This window comes from Nipponia nippon, unplaced genomic scaffold (assembly GCF_047370975.1).
Source record: "Nipponia nippon isolate SJK-2023a ecotype South Korea unplaced genomic scaffold, ASM4737097v1 scaffold_12, whole genome shotgun sequence".
Lineage (NCBI taxonomy): Eukaryota > Metazoa > Chordata > Aves > Pelecaniformes > Threskiornithidae > Nipponia > Nipponia nippon.
Window position 1 is genome coordinate 17,262,840 of NW_028262313.1, and position 22,815 is coordinate 17,285,654.

Genomic DNA, 22,815 nt, shown 5'->3' on the forward strand with positions numbered 1-22,815 from the left:
CCTTCAGTAAGTGCAAGGTGGCTTGGGGGTCAGACCTGAATTTGCAGCTCTCCGATGCCTGCTCCTGCGCGGCGGGGGAAGAGGAGCTGTCGCAGCCAGTGTGGCTGTGCCAGGGCATGGCCTCTCCCACCCCATCTCACTGCAGCAAGGTGCCTTTAACGATGTCTTGCTTCCTCCACAAAGCATCCCAAAGCGCTGCTCAAGCCCCAGGCAGGGTGTTTCCTGGGCTGGCCCTCCAGAAAACCAGGGAGCGTTGGCAGGCATGTAACTTTGAGTTTTAAGAGACGCTTGTTGCTGTTTAAATATATAATAATCAAATGAAAATGGTCTTTTGCCGACTCATGGGAGTGTTCCATCTTCGGAGTGGCATGAAGTGATTTAGCCATTAAGGTTAATGCTCGTCTTCCTGCTGTCTGTTGAAACTCTGGGCTAGGCAATGCAAATAGCTTAGCCAGTACTTTTAAAGGTCATTGTGCATGAAAAAAATAAAGATCATACACCGCTCATGGAAATGTCCTTAGTAATCACTGCCTGCTCAGGGGAGGAGGGACGAGGCACTCCTGGAGCCTTTATCTCATCTCGCTGATAGTTTGGTGACAGGCCTTGAATTTGTGGCAGCTTTAGCTGCAAGTTGGCATCCTCTTCAGTACCCCTGGCTTCCCGCGTGGTTTGTTTGCTGGGTGATGGTGGTGCTGGCAGTTACCGAATACCGGGGATGCCAACTCCAGGCAGGCTGCCCATCACCAAGGCACACACTCCAGTGGTGGGTATGCAGGACAGGTTTCACCTCCAGTCTCTTCTTTGGGTTTCCTGCGGGACTCCTTTGGATTCAGATCTTCCCTTCTTTGCCTTCCCCACAGGACGTCTTGCTCCTAATTTATCTAGGAGGTAATTTTAATCCTTGTCTCCTCAGACAACTGGCTACCCCAGCGCAGAATTAATTTATTAACACACTAACCTACTTTAAGGTGATAGTCACTTTAGGGTCACAGCAGATCTCACCCTGGCCTCGTGAGAGGGGTTTTCAGAGAATCTCTATTCCTCGGTGTCGGGAGGCATCCGGCTGGATACCGGCCACAGCATCCTCTTCCCGTCGCCCCGCTCCCTGCAGCCGCCCTGGTCCGGCTCCTGGGCTGACACCCGTCCTCAACCCCGCTGCCCACAGCAAAACCTCGGCGTGAAGAGGATCTGCTCGTGCGTGGGACCAGGAGGAGTTAATCCTTTCGGCAGTGTCCTTTAGTAGTGCCTTCCTTTTTGTCTTTCCTGAGTGGAGCTGCCAGATTGTGACTTCCCAGAGGAGGAGAGGAGGGAGCCGCTGCTTTGCAGCCACTCTGATGTGGGTGTTTAGCACCAGCTCTAATAGCCTTCTCTCTCAGAGAAGTGAACTATATCCTCCGCTCATTACTGCAGCCCTTCAGAGGAAGAGGAGAGAAAAAGAAAAGATCCTATTCAGTCTCACTGTTTCCAAACAATACAAAGAGGATGAGGACTCCTGGGTTTGTAGTGAGCTTATATAAGAAATAAGCAATAAATGAGGAAATCCTGGTGACCTGCAGTGCACCCCGAGCCCTAACGTTTCTGGTGCTTGACTGTCCATGTACAGAGCTGCAAAGTGAAATGAAAGCAGCTTTTAAAGTCTCTATTCTTCTCTTCTGCTGTGAAATTCCTGCCTCTCTTTGTTGAGTATGATCTTTGTTGGTGTTTTCTTTGTGCCTGGAGTAATTTCTGTGTTGAGAGTCTGTTGTGCCGCTTCCCAGTGCTGCCATGCAGTCATTGTTTGTCCTGACACCGACCCTTCCTGGGAAGCGCCTGCTCCACGGCTGCCGTGCCGGCTGCTGAGCGGCTGCACCGGCGAGGCGGCAGCGGTGCCTCGAGTGCCAGCGCAGGGGGACATCAAAAAGGGTCCCCGTTCCCCCTGGAGTAAGCGCCCACAAACTCCCGGGCTCCTTGGAGGCTTTGTGAAGCCAAAGGGAGTCATAAATCTTACAGAGATGCTCCCTGCCCAGGGGGATTCGGAGGTGGTTGTGCTTCAGGTGAAGGTGGGAGAGTGAGCGGGAGACGGCGCAGCCCAGCCTGTGGTTCTCCTGGTGCTGGGCTGGAGAGACGCAGTCCTGCAAAGTGCGCTGGGAAAAGCAATCCTGCCTTCTGAGGGAGAGCTCCTCGGGTTCCTGAGACTTCATTCTATTCTGTATAGAGTGGATATTAATGAATATTAATAATAATTATCTCAACCTGCTTGAAGCTCCTGAAATGTACATGTTTGGGGCTCTGCGAGATGTGAGCTGACCTTAATTCTGCTTGCACTGAGCCATGTGTGCTGACAGCCTGGCACGCGTGCCGATGTCTCTGGTCGTCCACGGGGACAGCTGAGATTACACTCCTTGTGAGAAATTAAACGTCCCTCATATGTCTGCACAAGAGCAGGGCTTGCACATTGTATTTTATAACTTTTTCCTGCTTCTCATCTGTAAACTTCACAGTCAGGGTAACAGATGGGGACAGCTTGGATGTTGCAGATACAGTTTGATGTATATGGGCTTGAGCCAATATCCTGTTGAAGCTAAGGGTTGTCTTCCAGTCTCTGCATCGCGGGAAATGAATTAATGCAGGCTCTGGGGTCATTATAAATACTCACCCCATCCAAGGAGCGATGGTGTCTGGTGTGTGGCTGGAATACTACACCTTGCGAAGGCAGTCTCTAGTCCAAAGCTTCGCTGAGCTGTTTTATCCCTGATGCAACACTTGTTCTTGCTGGGAGTTTTTCAGGCCTGACTCAGAAAAGCAGGGGAGCACACGTAGGAAGACAACGAAGTGGTGGAGCTGAGAAGGAATATTCCTGCAGAACTCTGTGTGGCTGCCATGTGGTCACAGTCAAGGTCCAGGCTGTGGCACTTTGCTGACCAGCTCCTCTCTGAGGAGACCTGATGATACAGGTCTGAGTGGGGCAGCGGGTCCCTCCTTGCTGGTGCACGTTGAAGGCTGTTCACACCTGCCAGTGGGGCTGGCCAGATCCTGCCCCTCAGCTGGCAGCGTAGGGAGGTGAGGAGGCACCCAGCTCCTGCTTTGGCTGACCCTCCAGAAGGGTCCCCGGGGACCCTGCGCAGATCCTTATCCCGGTTTAGCCCAGCTGGGCGATGAGTTCACCCTCCCGGACATCCGCGAGCCGCTCCGCGCCGCCACAGACGTGGGACGTTTCCTTCTTTCTGGTACTTGTCTGTGTCCTTTAGTGTCTTGGCGTCACTCCAAGGTATTACAGCCTGGGTAGGCGACATGATTTATTCTTTTTGTCCCTCTGTTAAAGGATGTCTCCTGGGTGTTTGGAGAGGCAAACCCGAGCTTGCACACTTGGCTGTATGACTGCGAGCTGGTAAGTCATGCAGAGAGACGCGTCACCCTGGCTCGATGATGTGGTCGTCCCCAGCTCGGCTGACGGTGCCCTCCCCATCCCCGCTGGTTCTGGGGACATGGTGTCGTGCCATGCCTGTGATGAAACCTGGCCATAAAACTTTGGGTCTCTCTGTCTGGAAGTAGAAATGGGGGATTCAGCCCTTCCCTTCTCCCCTCTCTCTCCATCATGTTTCCTTGGAAAAAAGCTGCTTTAAACTTCTTCCCTGGCTTGTCCTGCCAAGGCAGAGCTCAGCGAGTTGCATCTGCCTGTCATGTCACGTTAGTGTTTGCTGTGAGCCACGCCATGACATCCCAAGCAGACTGGCGTACCATGGAAATAAAGTTGCTCTATGTGAAAATGGAAAAGTTGTTGCTTTCCAGAAAACAGGCTGGAGAACATCAGCTGCAAATGGGAAGGGAAAAAAAAAAAAGGCTTGTCTGAGTGGATGAAGGGATAGCTTTTAAAAGGCAGACCCAGCTTCCACCGATGTCAGTGGAAAGCCTTACACAAATGTTAATGGCTATGGAGTCATGCCCTAAAGCATTATATTTTTTGGGATGATGTCAAATCGTAGTATCTCAAATGAAGCTTTTGTGTTCCTACAATAAGGTCTTTTTTGATTCAGCTACTTAGGTTAGCTCTTTAGTGAAGTCACTTCACCTCTCCCGGCCCCTGAAAAATAGCTCTCGTGAAACCTGTGAAACTTTGTCCGGTGCTTTGAGATCTATAGGTGGAGATAGACTATTAGGGATGTATTGTTATCAGTCTCACTAGAGAATGATGTGAAGGAGGAAAACTGTTTGCAATTCTTTGGGCAGATCCGCAGAGGGTGGAAAAAAAAAAAAAAAGAGTAATTTGTCCCCTATTAAAACACAGTGAAATACTCTGACTCTGGAAGAATTTCCCTTGTGCTTTTAGAAACCCCCTGAGTTCAAAGCATCCACCCCCTGATGCTCCAGCCTAAGCTGTATCTTGTAATCTCCGCTGTACCCTTTGGGAAATTTCCCCACGGCTTTGTGTACACAAGAGAGACTCTTCTAAGGAAATTTTATTAAAAAAGACATTTTTTTTTTAAAGCGGGATTTAAATAGTAAGCTACATTCTCTCTGTCAGCAGTTCTCTCCCTTCATGCGTAGTGGATCCTTTTCTTGAATAGATATCCATCTCTTGTCTGGCACGTATGCATCTGTGATAATAAGGGCAAGTATCTGGCTGAAGCAATTGAAGAGAATAGTGGGCCTGCTGCTTCCCAGCTGGTCTGTGAGTGTCTGGAGCCATCCTTCGGGGCCGTTAGCCACTGGCGCTGGCCGCCGGGAGAGGTGACTTTGCACCAATGCGGCCGAGGAGCGCTCCCAGCGCGGCTCCGCCAGCTCTGCCGCAGGGACGAGCGCTTGCAGGTGCTGATGGTGCTCGCTGTTTGCAAATCATGTGCATGTCTATAAGTTACCTCTCCGTTCAAGGAAGCATCCTGAAGCAGGCTGATGGTTATTTTTTATTGTCTGTGGTGGTCATTATGTGTGGTCCTTATGGGGAGGACACTGAAACTTGTTCAAGTGTTTCCGTGAACAGCCATCATAATCTTATCACGGAGGTGGCAACAGGCGGCTGAATATTATGGATTCTTTTTGTGTTGCTTTGATAAATACTGTCTACAGGGTACGTTGCAATAAATGATACAAGTCCCAAATACAGCACTTTCAGAGACAGTACACAACCTGATAATCTCATTATTTGCTACTCCTACACAATATAAGAGCAACATTAGATCAGCCTTAGGTGTTGCTGCAATAGAAATAATTAATAAAAATCAATCTGCCACCTATAATGTCTTTAAAAAGCAATAGAGAGCATGCACAAGCTACTCCAAACAGCTCTGCCTTCCAGGACTGGAGCTGGGGGTAACATCTTCTGCAACTTCTCACCTGAAAAAGGAAAGAATTGTTTTGCATTCAGGTTCATTTCAAATGTTGTGAATATTTTATAGTAACTTACTGGCAGAAAATGGTGAATTTTTAAGGGCTTATTTGTAAAACATGAATTTTGAGCTTTTAGGAAGAACCGTTTACACTGGGTGCTCGTTCTGAGCGTTACAGGTAGCTGAGCAAGGCTGAGCACTGGTGATCCACTCAACAAAGCAGGCAGGGTAGATGAGGGAGGACTTTCAGAGAATGCTTTGTGGGAAAGGTTTTCAAGGTGCCCTCACACAGGCTGCAACTCAACCAGGGAAGAGCAATCATGGGATAACGTTGTGGGATGCAGAGCTGCATGGTGTTTGCCCCTGTAGCGTGAATACCAGTTGCCCCTGGAGGCCACCAGCTCTATGTCTGGGCCACAGTCTGAGCTAGCCTAACCCAAGGAGGAGTGTCTCCATCACAGCTTTCCCCGTATGATGGCTCAGATTATTCTCCATCCAGAACAAAGCGTGGCCATGCTTTGACCTCCCTCCCATTGCCAGCCCTCCATGCCAGGGTTGGAAGTGCCCAAGCAGCGAGCGGGAGGCTCTGGCTGTGTCTGCAGCATACCCCAAGGGTTTAGCATTACTGAGCACCATTTAAAAGCAGTAGCAGCAGCAGGAGCTCGGTATTCATAATGAAAAATTCTTCAGCAAGCAAAGCAGTATAAGGAGATAGAAGGGAGCCTGCCCAGCTGGGAGTCATTTGCAGATGGTTCTGGTTCATTTGTTGACTGCTTTTTCTCTGTCTTCATCAGCCACCACTTCCCTTGGCTTAGCAGCACACTCTGAGCACATTCTTCGCTTTAAGCACCTGAGAAGTCCCATTGACTTCAATGGGGTGACTAATGTGCTTGATTAAAGGTAAGTACCTGCTTCACTGCTTTGCTAAATCTGAGGTCTGGGAATAGAAATAAATGGAAGGATCCTGCCTGCAGAGGGGGGACCTTCTGGGGAAATATTTACTCTGGACGTAGAAGAAACTGGTCCTAGAGCAAATTTCCTATCTACATCCCAGTGTCTCCGGTGATCTTTATGTGGAAAGTTATCCACATTGGCTCCAAACCAAGCTTGGCCCATTTACTCCTATGGTTGCAGGAGGAGAAAATTTATTTCGCTGCTGTGGCCTGGTATGTAAATGTAAGAAAACTATGAAAGTGATTAACTCCCGTCTCGGGGGGAGGTGAAGAAGGCACTATTCACACTTTTAATCTTACATTAGGATTGATTTAAAGCTGGGAAATATGAGCACTGCAGAAAATCTGGGTTACATTCCCGGCTTGCTGCCTGACCTTGGTCAAGCCCCATCGTACAGCTCCCTGTGTGTCCTGCGTGCCTCAGTTTCCCCATCTGCAAGATGGGGATGATGATACAGGTCTCACTAGTAAAGAGCGTGACAACCTGTTGACAGCAAATCTCTATTTATACTGGTAAGAGTGGACAGGCTGAACTTTTTGCTGGTGCAAAGTGCCCCAGCAGTGGTGCCCTGAGCTCCTGCAGCTGCTGCCCGATCGGTGGGAGTCACGGCTGGAGATCCCTCCCTGCATCCATGCTAATACACGCAACAGATGCTGAGCTTAATGGACTAACAGTCTGATGTGGTTTGGTAATCTTTTGTCTCTAATAGTTATGCCTGCTAATTATTAGTATTAATTATGTACAGAGCGCTGTTTTATAGGCAAACAGAAGACAAGTTTCCTGTCCCATAGGATCCATAGTGTAAAGTCAATGATGAGAGAATCCGAGCAGACCCAAAATGTTTTTGAGGAGGAAGAGGAAGGTGAGGAAGCCCATCTCACCTTTCAGAGTGCAAAGAACATGGCAAGGTGGCCCCGCTCACCACCAAACTGGGGCGGCAGAGGTAAAACCAGCACTCCCTGAGCACTTTGTTTGAGGCAGGCTTTGTAATGCTCCTGGCCCAGTCCCAGAAATCCGGGCTGGTCCCCTGCAAGGGCTCCTGGTTGGGGATGCCAGGTGGGAACCAGGTCGGCTATAAACGCTCTGTTCGGTGGCAAGAGCGAGCCTCTTTGAGAGCGTTAAGTGCTGGTGAGGACCAGGACAGAACTAATGGGCTACTAGCCTCAGGGGACTAATGGGCTGGCTAATAACGACATGGATTTTGACATTGCAGAGCAAATAAGAATTGGCAGGCACTAACCTCAGCCATGTCTGCTACCTAGAGAAATCCAAGCCCCTCTCTCACTCTTCATTGTGTTTAGCATATTAATGTTTAATACCATTAGCATCAGCAGCGGTGGCTGTCGTTCAGCCCGGGAGCTGCTTGGGCGAGCCTCAGGAGGTGCCACTCTTGGAAGGGGGACCCTGCAGCTGGCCGGGAGCCAGGATCAGGCCCTGCCCGGCTCATCAGCTGGCAGCAGTTGCTACCGCCGCCGTGGCTCCCAGCATCTGCCTCTTGTTTGTGCACCCCTGCTAATTCAGCATCCGCTGCTGCCCGCTCCACAGGCTGTCTCCTTCCTGACACACGGCTTGTGCCTTTCATTTCTGTTCACTGGAGGGATTTTCCGTCTGTCTTTCTCTCTCTCCTCCACTTTTACCCTTTTCCCTTTCATGTTTAGGCTGCAATTCCTATGTGCCTTCCAGGAGAAGCAAGGTTGCAGGGGCTGCTTCCAGGATGGAAATAGGACAGGGCAACAGCTCCTCACAAAGAAATGAACCATGTTGATTCATCTTCTCCAGCCTCCCTGCTCTCCTCTCCTTGCTAAGTGGCAGTGGCAGCAGCAGCATGGTGTTCAGTGGTGCATTTCCCTGTATTCGACCCAGCAGCCCTGCACCTCTGGAGAGAGGATTGATCGTGGGAGGACAGGAAAGAAGTAGACCCGACGTCTGGTGCGATTCCTCACAGAGCTTAGAAATCTAATCAGCATGGTGGTGTTCTATTTTTCTCTCCTTTCTCCCCTTAATGTTTCCCTTTAAATGAGATATTAAAAATAGGAATATTAATTTGGCAGATGGTGCAATTGGGCTTTTGGCAGGAGCCTGCACACTGTGCTGCAGAGTCGCAGACCTCCGTCTCTATGCTGGAGCACTGAGAGATGCTCTGGCTCCTCTCCAGGCACTGCCTTCCTCCAGCTCCAGCTCCTGCTCCCTCCTCCGGCTCTCGGTGCTGGGAGAGCCGTCTGGGGCAGAGGGAGTTCCTGTGGGTCCTTCCTCCAGCTGTAGCCAAGTAGCTTTGATTTCTGTCAGTTCTGAGCCACCCCCAAAGGGTGGAGAGCTCATTTCTGCTTTAATTGCAGCCAGGTTTGATGGCAGTGGGAGCTGCACATGTGTAGTGTATTATTTCTATAGGGGGGGTAGTTGAGTCTCAGTCCTGAATTTATGTGGGGCTCCTGCATGCCTTGAGCTTTCTGCAGCATGGGGCGGCACCCCTCCTCAGGAGAGTCTGTGGGAGCTGAGTGTGATGGGGCTTGTTTCAGACGTGGCAGGGAGGTAGGTAGAGCATTTCCAATTGGAATGATTTTACAGACTTCTCTGGGCACCGTAGGCTTCTTTCTTTTTCTTCTTTTTACTGGTGTTCTGGTTGGTCTCTGCTCCCATCCAAGAGGAGGGTTCTGGTCTTTTATTGCTTTTCATTGCCTGAATTTTCAGAAGCACTACAGAGTCAAATTTCCCCTAAATTTTCTCTGCTAGAGCTTTGGCCCAATGCTGCAGTTTCACCAAGGGCAAAATGAGCCCTAATTAATCCCTGCATCTATGATGCATCCCTTTTGTCCATCTGTAGCATCCTGTTATTTAGCAAGCCTCTCCTCACGCTGTGTCTGAGACCAACCTCAGTTTCTTGGGGCTGTAACTCCTCTGGCCTCAGCAGGGTCCTGGGAATGGTAGGGAACAAAAGCAGAGTCAGGTCTTGCACTTGCGGTTCATTTTTCACACGCGTACAAAGATTTTTTGTTTTCCAAATCTTTTGGCATTTTTGTTATTCTTTGAACTCCTTCCAGCTTGTCTGTCTTTGTTACAACATGATGCCCAGATCTGGGCGTGCTGCTTCAAACAGCAGCCTGACGAGCGCTGGGAAGAGCAGAATAATTACCTTGCTGGGTTGCAGCAGCCTGATGTTATTGACTTCTGTTCGATCAATCATCCCCCCAGACCACTCTCTGTTGTATAGCTGTTTGGCCAGATATCTCCATACAGCCTCTGTCCTTTTGTTTATTCCTTCCTATGTGTTAATCTTTTGCATTTGTCCTGCTGAATCTCTTTGTATTGATTGCAGGCCACTTCTTTAATTTATCAAGCTCGTATTGTATTTTATTTCTGTCCTGTGAATTATTTGCTACCCTCCCATCCTGGTAAAATGTTCAGATTTGATTAGCGTACCCCTGGTCCAGTTTCCAAGTTGTTAATAAAACTATTGAATTGTATTGACCTTGCAGGGCACTCAGTGGGACCCCACTTAACATTTCTGCCCACTGGACTCCGGACTGTTGAGGTCCGTGCACATGTATTTTTAATCAGCAACACGTCTTTGTTCTTGTTGTTCATCTTATTTACACTATGTAAAGAGCCATATGATGTTTTGATAATAAAAATTATGATCTGTGTAGCTCCAGCCACCTGCCTGAGGATCTTCCTAGTGATAGACATAGTATCTGACATGATGGTCTCTGAGCCCTTGTCTGTTGATGAGCTGCCAATACCAATGGGCAGGATTTGTGCAAAGTCTGAAGTTAAAATATCATATTGTGTTGTCAAAAAAACCAAAAACCTCTGAGGCCTTGATCCTGTAACAAGAGTCCTCCATTTCCCCGAGCTTTCCCACCCCACACCCTGGCCAGGCTGGGGGCTTGGATTTTGTAAAATCACGGTTGTGTTCAGCAGCTCTCTGGTCCTGCTCTGGGAAGGTGCGTCAGCAAGCAACTTGCTCAGAGTCCTGTGGACTCTAATTAATCACAAACATAAAAGTGGGCAGTTTGCAGAGGCAGGGGCTGTGCAAAGCCAGTGTCAGGCGACGAGGCTGGTCCCTAGAGCGAAGGGATAACCTGAAGGGTCAAGTCCCCGGTGCTGGGGTGAGTGGCAGCAGCTCACACCTCCTCTGGCCGTTCCAGCCCCTGGGTAGTCTCGCCTTGCAACCAGACACTCTGCCCCTCAAAAGAGCTTATCTTTAGCAGGTTTTCCTTGCTCTGTTGGGGATAGAAGGTGCCTTCAAGAAAAAGGAGAGGTGACAGAGGAGAAAAAAAAAAATATCTCACTAATTCAGTTACATGCTTCTGACTGCCAGAACTAGCTTGCGTTTCACACGCCTGCTTTAGGTGATTGCTGCTTGCCAGCGCTGGGTGCTGTTCCGTTTGCCACAGCGAGACACGACTCCAAGGCCAGCGCTTTCTGGGAGCATGCCCTCGGTTTTGGTCCTGACTGATACTGCAGATCCCTGGCTAGCGAACGTCAGCCTGTTCCTTGACCACTGATGGAAAATATGTTCCCAGCACATGAGAAAATCAAGCCTTAATAAAAATGAATCCCACTGATTTAAGGTTATGTTAGAAAAGTTGGGGCTAAACTGCTCTGGCAAGCTTTGTCCTGGATGGGCCTTGCCTGACTTTCAACATCATCTTTTTAGTTTTTTTGGTGGGTACTTCACCTCCATGCTTTGTTAAATGCCTTTTCATTTTATCTGGTGTAAAGGGAAGCTGATTTGTGATTATACTGATTTCCCTCTTGCCCTCCCGAGAAACGGGTTGTTTGCCCCTTTGCCCTTTCTTACCCTCCCCAAGGTCCTGGGGACAGGCCACAGGGCCACCTTGCCCTGCGCTGGTCCCTCTGGCCCCAGGGGCAAGCGTGGCTGTGCCCCGCTGCTCCGCTCCTCAGCGGGGTATCTGGGCGCCAGCGCTCCTTCCTCTGCCTATGACAGCTCCTTTTCCTGCTAACTGTTATTGAATTACACAGCCTCTTAATTGTCTCCTTTTCCTTGAAGACTAAATCAAAGCAACTCTTTAGTTTATTAGTCTCCTTCTGTCTGTCAGAACTGACTTTTTTGACTGAGCCTCTGTCAGGTGATGCTCCTCCTCTGCTCTCTCCCAGCGACTCTAAAGGGATTTACCCTCCAGTGGTGTTTTTATGCATCAAAGTTGCATTTTGGGGAGCCCCTGTGGTCCTCAGCGAGAATTGTTCCTGGTTGTGTGGGGGGAATCAGCTGAAGTGAGGGGAAGGGGTGGCCTGTCCTGTCCTGCATCCCTGATGGACAACTAGGCTTCCAAAATGCTCAGTCTGAAGCTGAAAATCTATCCGAGTGTGACATGGCCAAAGTCTCTGGTCTATATCTACACCTCTTCCCACTGCCTCCACTTCCAGGCAGAGCTCCTCCTGGCTAGCACCGTCACCCCCATATCCCCACATGCCTCTTGCTCCTGCTGCTCTGTGCAAGGAGCGACGACCATGCTTGGCTCAGTGCTTGGGCTTGGATTCAGCTTTCCTTACAGATAGACAGTCGGCGGGACTCCTAACCCAGAAGCAGCTACCCGATGGAGATGGCCACGTACCCTCACAGGCTGCCTGTGCCAAGCTCAGCTCCTTGAGGCAGTCAAACTTCAGGAAACCAAGCGCTTCTGCCAGCAAAATAATGAAGGGCCTTAAAGCCAAGGGGATCGAGATTCATTTAGCGAGGGCTAAATACTGTTCAAGAGCCAAATGCTGTTATTTTTACATCATGTAAGAGCTGTCTCTCCAAACAGTCTGATTTTCTTCTTTGGGACTCCCTACAGAAAGCAGCGGTGACCTCACAGGCTGCAGAGGTGCCCCGGATCCAGCTACACCAGAGCTCAGCTGCCAGGATCAGTCCCGAGCAACAGTGAGACCAGAGGCACGAAGGTAAGGAACACAGCTCCTCCCTGGTGCCCTGCCTTGCTGCTCAGGTAGCTCCGGCACTTCTGGTGACTGATCTCTGGGGGCCCCTGGAAGAGGGTCCTCTGCCTTGCCAGTGTCAGCATCAGCCCCTGCCACCTCCTTTCTCCCCACCGCAGGCAGTTTGCACTATCTGTGCGCTTGTCAGCTCTGGAGCTCCAGGACCCTCCTTAGAAAATGTGCTCTACAGCATAATTCTCCATGCCGTAGCAAGAGCCCAGCCCCGGTGACAGTTGCACAGGTGCGAACTTATCTCCTCTCTCCCACGACAATACCTCATCCATCTGTGGTGCAGAACCCAAATCTGTAGGCTTCCCCATTGCGTACCCAATTTGGCCAGCCCTATATAAAATGAGTCATTGCTACTTGGGTGTTCCCACGGAAATCTGCGGGACTAGTCTTGTGTGAGAGTACAGCTGCACTTGAGGAAGGCTGGCAGAATCCGGCCCACGGAGCCTGACATATGGTAAGGCAATATATGTTTCCTAGCATGTGGATCCAAAAATTATTCCTACAAGGTGCAGAGTTGCATTGATTGTATTACTGGATTATCAAATGATTAAAGCCATTAACAATCCACTCTTGAGCAATCAACGTAACAATGTTTAGTTGCCTTGCAGTAACAATTAAAAGATGAAGCAATTTGCAATAATTAGGTAGTATCTGGAAAAAGTAGTCCTCATTAAAAGAAGTTAAAAAGACTTTTTCTTATGGTTGAGATCAACCTAGCAGGCCAATTTCGCTCCTCGTCACCCTCGCTCCTTCCCCCCCCCCCCCAATTTAAGGAAAACAATCTGTTCTTTTTTAGCCTTTTATTCTGGAAAAGATCAAAGGGGATCAATGACTGGATGGCTCCCTCTGCGCTCAGGGGGCGGTGGGAATCGTGGGACCACAGTGCTGGGGTTGGGAACTCCTTTTCATGGGGAAGCTGTCCTGAGTCAGTGCTGAGTTGGGCTGTTTGGCTGTCCAGTGGGATTTCAGACAACAAAGTCTTGGCAGTTGCTCTAGCAGAGGAGATTCTTGGGAGTGAGCACTTTTTCGGGCACACGCCTGACTCTTCCCCTCCCTCGTCCCCTTGCAGAGGACCATGTATCACTTCCAGGCTTGAGTTGTCTTGACAGCCCATCGCGTGTCAATGAGCAAAACACAAGGCAGACCAGGCTTGGGTGAGGGTCAGACCTGGCTGCTGGAGAAGATGGTGTTGTGTGGTCCTTGTGGCACTGAGGTGGCCGCTTGCAGAGGGGTTGGAGCTGCTGCACCAGCCATGGGGTGCTGCTGCACGCTTAGCTCCTGCACCAGGGGATGGCATGGTTACAACAAATACGTGTAGATGGGCTCGCATGAGAACTCTTGTACATGAGAAGAAAATGCATACTCAAGGCTCAGGAATAGGAAAGCGAATAAGAGCCCAACATTTATTTTCTTTATACTTATTTAGCTGAACTCAAGCATTTTGAGGTCACGAGTCAGGACTTTGGAATACTTGATGCTGGTTGTACCACTGTTCTCCTCTTGCAGTGGTCATTGTGCTCGTGACCACTGGGTATTTGCTTTAAAGGAGAGCTCGTCTATGTACATATTTTATTGACAGGCTTTGCTGGATGCTGGTGGCTCAGAAGATGCTCCATTTCCTCATGCAGCAAAAAAATAGACATGTGCCTCTTCTGAGTCCAGCCTCCAGGCACATACTTGGTTGATGTTCCTTTGCGTTTAGTGCTGTCAGCCGCAGGGAACTGCAGGAAGAGGGATGTGCTTTGTAGCACAGGTGCTCTGTGAGAAACCTGGGTGTACAAGTCGTGGTCTCCGCGTATGAAACTAAAAAACGAATCCAATGTCTGTGTGGAAGTGAGTGACGACTGTGGAAGTGTGCTGAGGATCTTCCAGTAACAGCTTTGTCAGATCCATAGCTTGTGCAGGGATGGGTATGTTACTTCACTGAAAAATAATCTCCTTGGTGACAGTCCAATCATCTTGTCTGGACAATTCTGCTCCAGAACGTCAAACAGATTTTCTATCTGAAAGTATGAGTGAAGATGTTCAGGTCAATAAGTAATTACAGAAATTGGGACCTGGCTAGTACTCTGGGATTCCCTCTTCTGCACTGGCAGAATGAGCAGTGGCCAGGATCTCTTCTGGCCAGCAGCAGGCAGGGCTTTGCTTTTTGGCATCACCCAAATGGTAGCCGGTCTGTGGCCTCCAAACCATACTGGGACACATGTGTCCCTGGAGAAATGCCATCTGTCTCCACATGGAGTTTATAACTATGGCGATGGTGCGCAGGAGCTCACGGGCAAAGTGGAAACAACGCAAGTTCAGAAAACCACCTCGGGGGAGAGTGCACACAAATAGGGTTGCTGCACTTGCTTGCAACTCCTTGAAACAGAAAAATGCACCATGTGAAGTGGCCTCCACCACGTTTTGAGTCGACGTAGCATGCAGAAATGAACAGAGAACTTGGGCTATACGATTCCCAACACCACATACAGTCTTTAGAGAGAATGTGGTGAGGGGGAAGGGCCTGGATTGCCACTGGTGATGCAGCACCAGTATGTCCTCCTCTGCTGTGTCCATATGGAGTACCATCTGGTGGCAGGATGCAGACTGTGCCTTCACGCTTCCCTGGAACACGCAGCTGCTGGGATGCGCATTGCCATTCGAGGCACAAAAATTAGAAATTATATCAGATACTGTAAAGTTGTCATGAGCGATATGAACTGATAGGAGCCAATGTTCTTTAGCAAACTACTGCTGTCATGAATAGAAAATGAGAATGGATTGAGCTACATTAGGACTGTGAGAGTAAATCATCTGCAGTTTCTGGGATATTTAGAAATACGAGGATACCCTGAAGGTATCCTTTGCTGATGGGAAGACTGAAGTGAAAAAGGCAGTTAAGTAGTGGATAGACAGGAAAGATGTGGTCACTATGATTATTTATATAGTCCTCAGAACCAGAGCAGCATTTGAAATAAATGATCACAAATACCTCAGACAACAGGATTGAGGCTCTTTAAACCCAGGCAGCCCTCTTGTACGTATTGCCTGTAGCTTTTTTTGACCTTCAATATCATGGCTGGAACAGGGCTGACACCAAACGGAGATAATTCCGCATTCACTGCTGGGCGTGATAGATGTAGATCAGGCAGGTTTGTTCTTGCGTTCAATGAAAGATAAACGTGGATTACAATGCAGGTGTAGCAGCAAAGACCCGACTCCATACATCATTGTCATTAGTCAACATCGTTGGGTGCTGTTTGGATACATCATCCATTTTGTGCCCTAAGCTTATGCAAACCCCCAACAGGAATCAAAGCTGGGGGTCCCCGGCACATGTGCGGCTGGAAGGAGCCATTGGGTCAGCTGCAGTCAACGTGGTTACACCAAATCTCAGGGAAAGGGCTGGAGGCAGGTTCGGCAGCCTGGCCAAAGCTGCAGCCCTGGGGTCTGAACACGGTTGCTGTTGGGGTCTGTGGTGCTCTTGGGCCAGCTGGGAGCTTGCACACGAGGGTGGCAGGGCGGTGGCTGGGCAGTGCGGGCAGCACGGCAGAGCCACCTGCGACTTTTGCCTCAGGCAGGTTCAGCGGGAGCCCTACTTGAGTAAGAAGGGATGTAATGTAAAAGCAGAGTGACTGAATGATGTTTTGGTGCTTCTCTTGACTGTCATTCAGTATTTTTTAAAGAATAGTTGTGGCTGCATATTTAGATGAAAAGATTATTTTTCCAGTGTTGTCCTCCTTAACTGCTCCCCATTTTTTCTTCAAAAATACCAATGTGCTCCCTTGCCCCTAGCGACATGTCTGCTATTAATCCTGCTTCTTAGGGAACCCTAAGGGATCCCAACCCTTCCCAGTGCTCCTTGTTTGAGGTGCCCATGGGGCTGTGTGTGCCCAGGCATGCAATGAGAGCACTGCCGCTGGGTCTGTTGGGTGTCGGTGCAACTCAGCATGCAGCAGCAACTGTCTTGTGGCGATGGTTGGTGGGTTGAAATCCAAGTGTGAGGCTTCTGCTTAGCTTGTAGCAGCAGAATGAGCCCCTCGGTGCTGGACCCAGGGCCTGTGGGAGGCAATGGGAGGAGTCGTGCTGACGGTGCTTTGACTTGTGCTCAGCAGAGGTAACTTGGGAGTCTGGGACAAATGCTGCAAATGCCAGTGATGGAATAGCGTTAGTCTTGGTCTGTATTTATGTTGCAGGCTTGGTATTCAGACTGCTTCTCAGAGTAATGGACTCTGCCGAAATAATTTATTCCTGATTCCAGTAGTGTGCGTGCATCTTTCTGCCTTTTATTCACAAATAAAAGTTATGTGGAATGCTGTCTTACAAGAACAGAAATATATTTAGTGATTCAGGTGGTGTTATAAAGCATGAAAATGAAGCTCATGTTGTCAGTCAGTAGTATGCTAAGATGTATTTATACCTTTGGTCATAATTTCCTTCCTTTAAAATACCTGGTTCTGGTTTTGAAGTTGCACAGGAAAAGCAATAGCACTTAAAGAAATCTAACAGAGATGCTTTAAAGAAAAACTCTGTGTGTGTGTGTGTGTGTGTATATGTTATATATAACATATACTTTGTAATATCCATTTATCTGTCTATAATAGGTTTTAAACCAAATATACTGTCAGTGCAAGACAGAGCCTTGTACTTTGCTGAATTTGTTAGGAATTTTCAGAGTCTGAGCATGTCATACAAGTCCTGCATTGACGACGCTTATTAATGCTGAGGCTTTTATTCTAATGGGGCTAGGCACCCTGTTGTACTGGGCACCGTACTGCTGCCTCCAGCAGCTTATGGTGCTGCTGCAAATTAATAGAAATAGGTTATTCCCATTTTGGAAATGGGGATAAATGATATATTTGGTACCATCCAGGAAATCTGGAGCAGAGTAAAAAATTGAGCCTCTGTCACTGAGTCCCCTCCAAGCTCTGCAGATATGAGCCCGTCCTACCTCTTCTCTGTATCAAAGGTTTCCAAATGTTTTTTAACTCCTGAGCTCAGTTTGGCACAGTTTTCTGGTACTTTTATGCCAATCTTGAAGGCAGTAATTATATAATTGCTTGCAAAATCACCTATAGGGAAAGATTATACAGGTCCTCACTGATTGCTGCTACACTTAGATCTCCTGGAACACCTTTCAGGCTGCTGCCTGAGCCCCTGGCCATACCCCGGTAGATGTGACGTGCTCCCTACAGTTCCTCCCCTGCCATCATGAAGACCACTGTACTTCTGGCTTCATCCCTGTGTGGGTTCCCATGTACAGCAAGCGGGAGAGGAAAGCTAAGCCCAGGGATTCACAGCAAAGGGTGCTGACCCCTGGCAAAAGGAGCTGTTGGGGAGGGACTGGCCTGACCAGCCCCCATGTGCTGTTTGGCCACGGCTGTTGGGGAAAAAAGTGTTTTGGGTGCATGAAGCAGACTGAGTGCTTCCATGCTCTGATTTATGCTAGCACCACTTGTCCCTTTCCCCTGGAGAAACAAAATGCATGCCTGCCCTCTCAGCAAAGGAAAAGCCCAGGTCCTGGTGCACAACCCATCCTCCAGCCCAGGTGAGCTTCCCTGGCTGGTGGCTTGTCATAAATTTTCATTAGGGCTGGTGTTGCCACGATGATGGGTGGCCGGGGGCCGGCAAAAGATAAGTCAGCTCCTGCCTACTCAGTCATATTCATACTTGGACTAATTTCTGGTTGCAATGGCGGCTGCTCAGCAGCACGTACAGAGCACAGTACGTGGGGAATTAATTAGCTGTGTACTTCTCCGAGGGAGTTATTCTGCTGATGCCCTGGGCACTGCAGCAATAGTGTGCCTTCTCGAAGCATCGGGGTCGGCCCTGCCTTTCTGCTGCCGTAGCAGCTCTAGAGCTGCTGGGGCAGAGTTTTGCCTCTGTTTCTGCATTTTCCTCTGCTAGGAAGGCAAAGGCACCTCCCGGGCCGCCCCTCCAGAGGCAGGGGGTGCTGGGCCGGTGGCAACCCTGGCTCCTGTGAGCATGCTGCTCACCCTGCTGTGCTGGTGAGGAGGCTTGACCTGCCTAAGAGCTCTCTGTATCTGCAGCAGGAGATTATTATTTATTTTTTTTTCCCCTGCTTGATCTTGTATTTTCACCTTGGGCTACCATGCAAACAAGCTGGGAGATGGGCTGCGTGGTGGAGTTGGACCAGAAGCTGGCCAGAGGCCCTTTGCATATGCAGTTGTTTGATGTCTGCTCCCCCATCCTGATCTATAAATAGCTGAGATCTTTTTGCAAATTTGAAATTTTTTTTTAATGAAAACTTATAAAAACTTTCTTTAAATGCTCCCTTGCCCCTGCAGTTCTTGTGGAAAGGTCAGGTTGTTCTCATCGATGTATCAATTATGCATTTCTCCTTCTATCGATCCTGGTTAAAGACTGTCATGATAGGTGTCCTGGATACTAATCCATAAATGCATGTTTTGAGGCTGCAGGAAAAGAGGAAGGATCTCCTAAAATTATTTTAAGGTTTGCTGGCTTTCTACACGTCAGCCATTGATTTACCCCAATAGAACAGCCCTGAAAGCTTGGGGAAATGATAATGCCTCTAACTTCCAAATTTTTGGTGTTAGGTATTTAAGGGAACAACAAAGCTTTAATGACTGTGTGCAGCTTGAAAGGAGGAAGCGTTTCTTCCCATTCCAGCTTTGTAAAAGAGGATCTCTTTTGTACCAAAATACAGAAGGAAAAATATAATCCCGGTTGAGACCTGTCCACATGTAATTTAGCAGAAGCCTTTATGGTTCAGCTTCAGCAGCCCCTTACAGCCAGGAGGAGCTGTATTTCTTGTAACCAATGCAAGACTGACATCACTAAATCTTCATTTCTTTTACTATGGGGCAAAGGATCCACAGTGGCAGATGTGTTTGGCTGAATTATGTCCTGTGGTGTTGTCATGGCTCTGCTGACAGTCAAGTCTCACTTTCTTACTTGATGTTCAGTCCAATTCTGTCAGCTTCATTGTGAATTCCTTGAAGCTGCAGGATGTAACGCAGTAATTAGCATTGTTCCCACCACAAGCACTGGAAAAGAGACACCAGGGGATTGAACTAATATCCCCTCTGTAGGGGCTTCTTGCAAAGCAATGGACAGGAGTGGAGGAGAAGGAGCCAGCCTCAACCAACGTCTGCAGCTGAACACGCTCCGAAGGCTTGGCACAGTGGGGGAAAGGAAACCCCTGGGCTGGGAGGCCGGGCCAAGCGGGGTAATCATGTCGGGGGGTGTGATGGAGAAGTTCACCTTCATTGTATGAAGCAGCTAATTTAGGAAGAGCCCGTGGCTGAATATTTTTGAGCACAAGGATAGTTCCCAGTGGTGCATCTGGCAGATTTCTGCTTTGCCCTGTAAAGTGGGAGCTGGATCCATACCGTGCCAGCTTGGCACACAGAGGATGAGGAGGAGGAGCGGAGCAGCCAAGGCGAGGCTGCTCCTGCAACATGCAGTGGTTCAGGTGATGTGGACAGCAAGCGTGGTACAGGCTGTCCGACCACACTGCACGCAGATGAAAGGGAAGCAGATGCCAACCACCAGCAGACCCAGCCAAGGTACCCTAAGACTGTTTGGCTCTAGGTAATAAGTTGCTAAGAAGATGGTAATTGGAGCTGTCTTTGCTGTTGCTGGTAGAAGAATTTAATGTGCAAAGACCTTGTGCCGTCCACGACATCTGAGACCTTGAAGGTTGCAAGCAGAATTAACACAACAAGCTTCGAAGGGACGCTGTCAATAGCTGCCTGAATCGGAGAGGTGCCAGCTCCAGCACTGGCCCGGCACAGCCCCTCACTGCCTCTGCACGGGGTTTGCTCAGACGTGTTTCAAGACAGAGCAGTTCTGCAAAGACAACATTGATCTGAAATTTAAATCCGATGTAGTAACTTAAGCATTTTAAAATGCCTCTGAATCAATGAAAATGATTGAAGGCAAAATCCAGATGGCCACATAGCTGTATCATATAATACCGGCCAAAGGTTGTCTTTTTCTGAGCAAGGGTATCTTTTAACACAGACTTAGCCTTCAAAGAATTTTAAATGCTGCAAAATACTCACCCTAGCAAAAGTCTTTAATGCGAGCCTTTTTTCTGCCCCCCTTAGTAATCGTCAGTGCTGTCACTGGGATTGTGATCTAATCCTTTATGGATGTTTTTCTGCTTCATGCTTCCTAACGTTCCGGGAGTGAGTCGTGCATTGGTAAGCCCAGCCACCAGAAGCAGATCTGATTGAAAAATGCACGGAGATTGTCTGAGAATACTCTCAGGGTCTCCCAGTATCTTCACCACAGAAGACCATCATAGCAGCTCTGGCTGGATAAGCCAGAAGATACTGGATGTAATGGGTATTTATGATTTGTTTTCAGAGCATAATCCTACTAATACTTTGCTCTTCATTTGTGGATGTCCTGGTTGGTACAAACATCCCTGGAGCAGGCTGGCCAAAGCCTGCTGGATGATTAGGTGAAACTCATGGCCTCTGATCAGACACGGGGACTTGGAGAGACAAGGAGTGAGGAGCCAGGATTTCTTACGGTACCTCGCAGGTCCTTGCACTGCTGAAGCTGTGAATGTATGGGATTTGCTCAGGGTACTGGACTTGATGGAGGGGCTATCGTGGAAGTGCTCTCTTCTGAAGGCTTGACTAAGCCTGTGCCCACGTGTGCCTGGGGAATATTCTCCGACACGTTTCTATTTAATATGAAAAAGTACTTCCACCCTCTGGGCTTCAGTGACCAACAATACTGTCTGCCAGCAGAAGGTATTTTGGATGCAGTTGTGCTTTAGTTTAGCTTTGCAGCATGGGGAAAAAGTGCTTTCTTGAGTGTCTTTTGAACCTGCTGGTAATCATTTCCAGGCAGTGATGTCTCCTACTTCTTGTATTGTGGGAAACAGTAAATAATTGCCCCTGGGAAACAGTAAATAATTGTCCCCTTTATTTTTCCTACATGACATTCTTGATTTTATAGCCTTCTTGTGTATCTCTTTCCCAGGGGCAGGGAATCCCAGCCCAGGTAATGGCTTCTTGGATGGGAGCCCTTTCACAGCTATGGTCATGTCTGTACTCTTTGTACCGTTTCCAGTTGAACGCTTCTAGAAGCTGCAGACCAAAGCAGTGTTTCCCATTTCAAATACAAATACACTGGGCAGCACTGAGCAGTGCGGATCCTCACAGATAACCTCCTCCACTGCTAGTACTGACCATTTATTCCCTTTTTTAGTTTTGTTTCTACTGAACAGTTGTTATTTCAAGAAAAGTTCTTTACTTTTGCACCATGACTCCTTAGTTTCTTTAAAGCCCTTTGGTGAGAAGCGTTGCCAACAGCGCTTTGAGGACTCCTGTACATTATTTCAGCTGGATCCCCCTTATTCCCACACCAGTGACCCTGCAGAGTGTCTCTCCTGGGAGGTGACCTGTGGAGAGCAGCCTGCTATTGAAACCAGCTAGACTGGGTGCTTACAAACGGGTGGCATCAGTGCCTGCATCTCTAATCTCTGCCTCACATTCTAAATTTTCAGTTTTACATGGGCTGTACAAGGACAAGAATCCAAGCACGAGGCACTCAGCTATTCCAGTGGTGAAGACTATACGTGCAGACATGTATACATAAAGATTATTTCCACCTTTAGATTGGAATAAAAATTCCACATGAGCCATTTGGGACTACCCAATCTATAGATATTATTGAGCTAGAATCCTGTCTTCTGAAAAATCCCTGTTGTAAGGTTTTGATTGTGTCTCAGAAACTGCTAGAGGAATTGTATTTTAATGTGGTTTATTTTCCTCTCACGGCTCTCAGTAGGCACACACCCACATGAGGCTATTCTAAATGATAGTGTCATTATGTTTGAACCCTTAGTAAAAGGGTGTTTTTCAGCAATTGAATTCATATGTTTAATTTTGATTTTTTTGTTTTGTTTCTGTATACAAATTAAGGTCTCTGCCGGTACAAATACAGCTTTCTAGTAAGCCTGGAGGTGTAAAGCAAATGTTGAAATGAAAATTAGAGCTGTGCAAAGGCGCTTTTTTTTTTTTTTTTTTTTTTTAATGAGCTCTGTAAGGCATGGGTTTGAGTTTGCTACAACCTGAAAGCTCAGTCCAGAGTCGTAGCAAAACCCAAATTACAGAGGGGTTCCCAGGCCCCGGCAGCGTGGGATGCTCACAAGGGGTCCGTGATACACAGGTGAGAGGAGCCAGCTCTCAGTGACAGCAGATTCACTCTCAGCTGCCAACTGCCCTTTCACATGCTGTGCAGTCAGATGGGACAGTGAAGTTGGGGGTTCAGCAAAAGTCAAAGTGAATTTGTGGTAGTCATTGGGTCCTTTTACAGGTACTAGGGGTGTCTGCATTAGGATGTGCTCTCTGGGACACTCCAAAGGACTGACTGTTGTCCTGATGTCCTGAAGCAAGTCACCGGGATGCCACTCTCCCTCAGCACACAAAAGCAGTGTTTATGTGTCTTTCCTCCAGAGATGGGATTTTGCCCCCCACTGCTCCATCACAGCAGGGCAGGAGCGATACAGACCTTGATCCGTCTGCTTGCATTAAGTCATGGTCTGGAAAATCAGCAAGTCCTGCTGTACTTCCCACATCTGGGTATGGTAATGAGATACCCATGTCTTGAATGGTAATGTTTT

The 22,815-nt window shown here is 48.4% G+C and overlaps 1 long non-coding RNA gene across 1 annotated transcript in view; it reads left to right on the top strand.

The window, feature by feature from the left end:
- The first annotated feature begins 8,642 nt into the window (after positions 1–8,642).
- The window catches only part of LOC148056731 (uncharacterized), an 85,342-nt gene continuing 71,169 nt past the window's right edge, over positions 8,643–22,815 (top strand). Inside the window, exons 1-2 of the long non-coding RNA XR_015702556.1 lie at positions 8,643–8,786; positions 12,056–12,161. This is a non-coding gene — a long non-coding RNA (uncharacterized LOC148056731). The remainder of the gene's footprint in view (positions 8,787–12,055; positions 12,162–22,815) is intronic.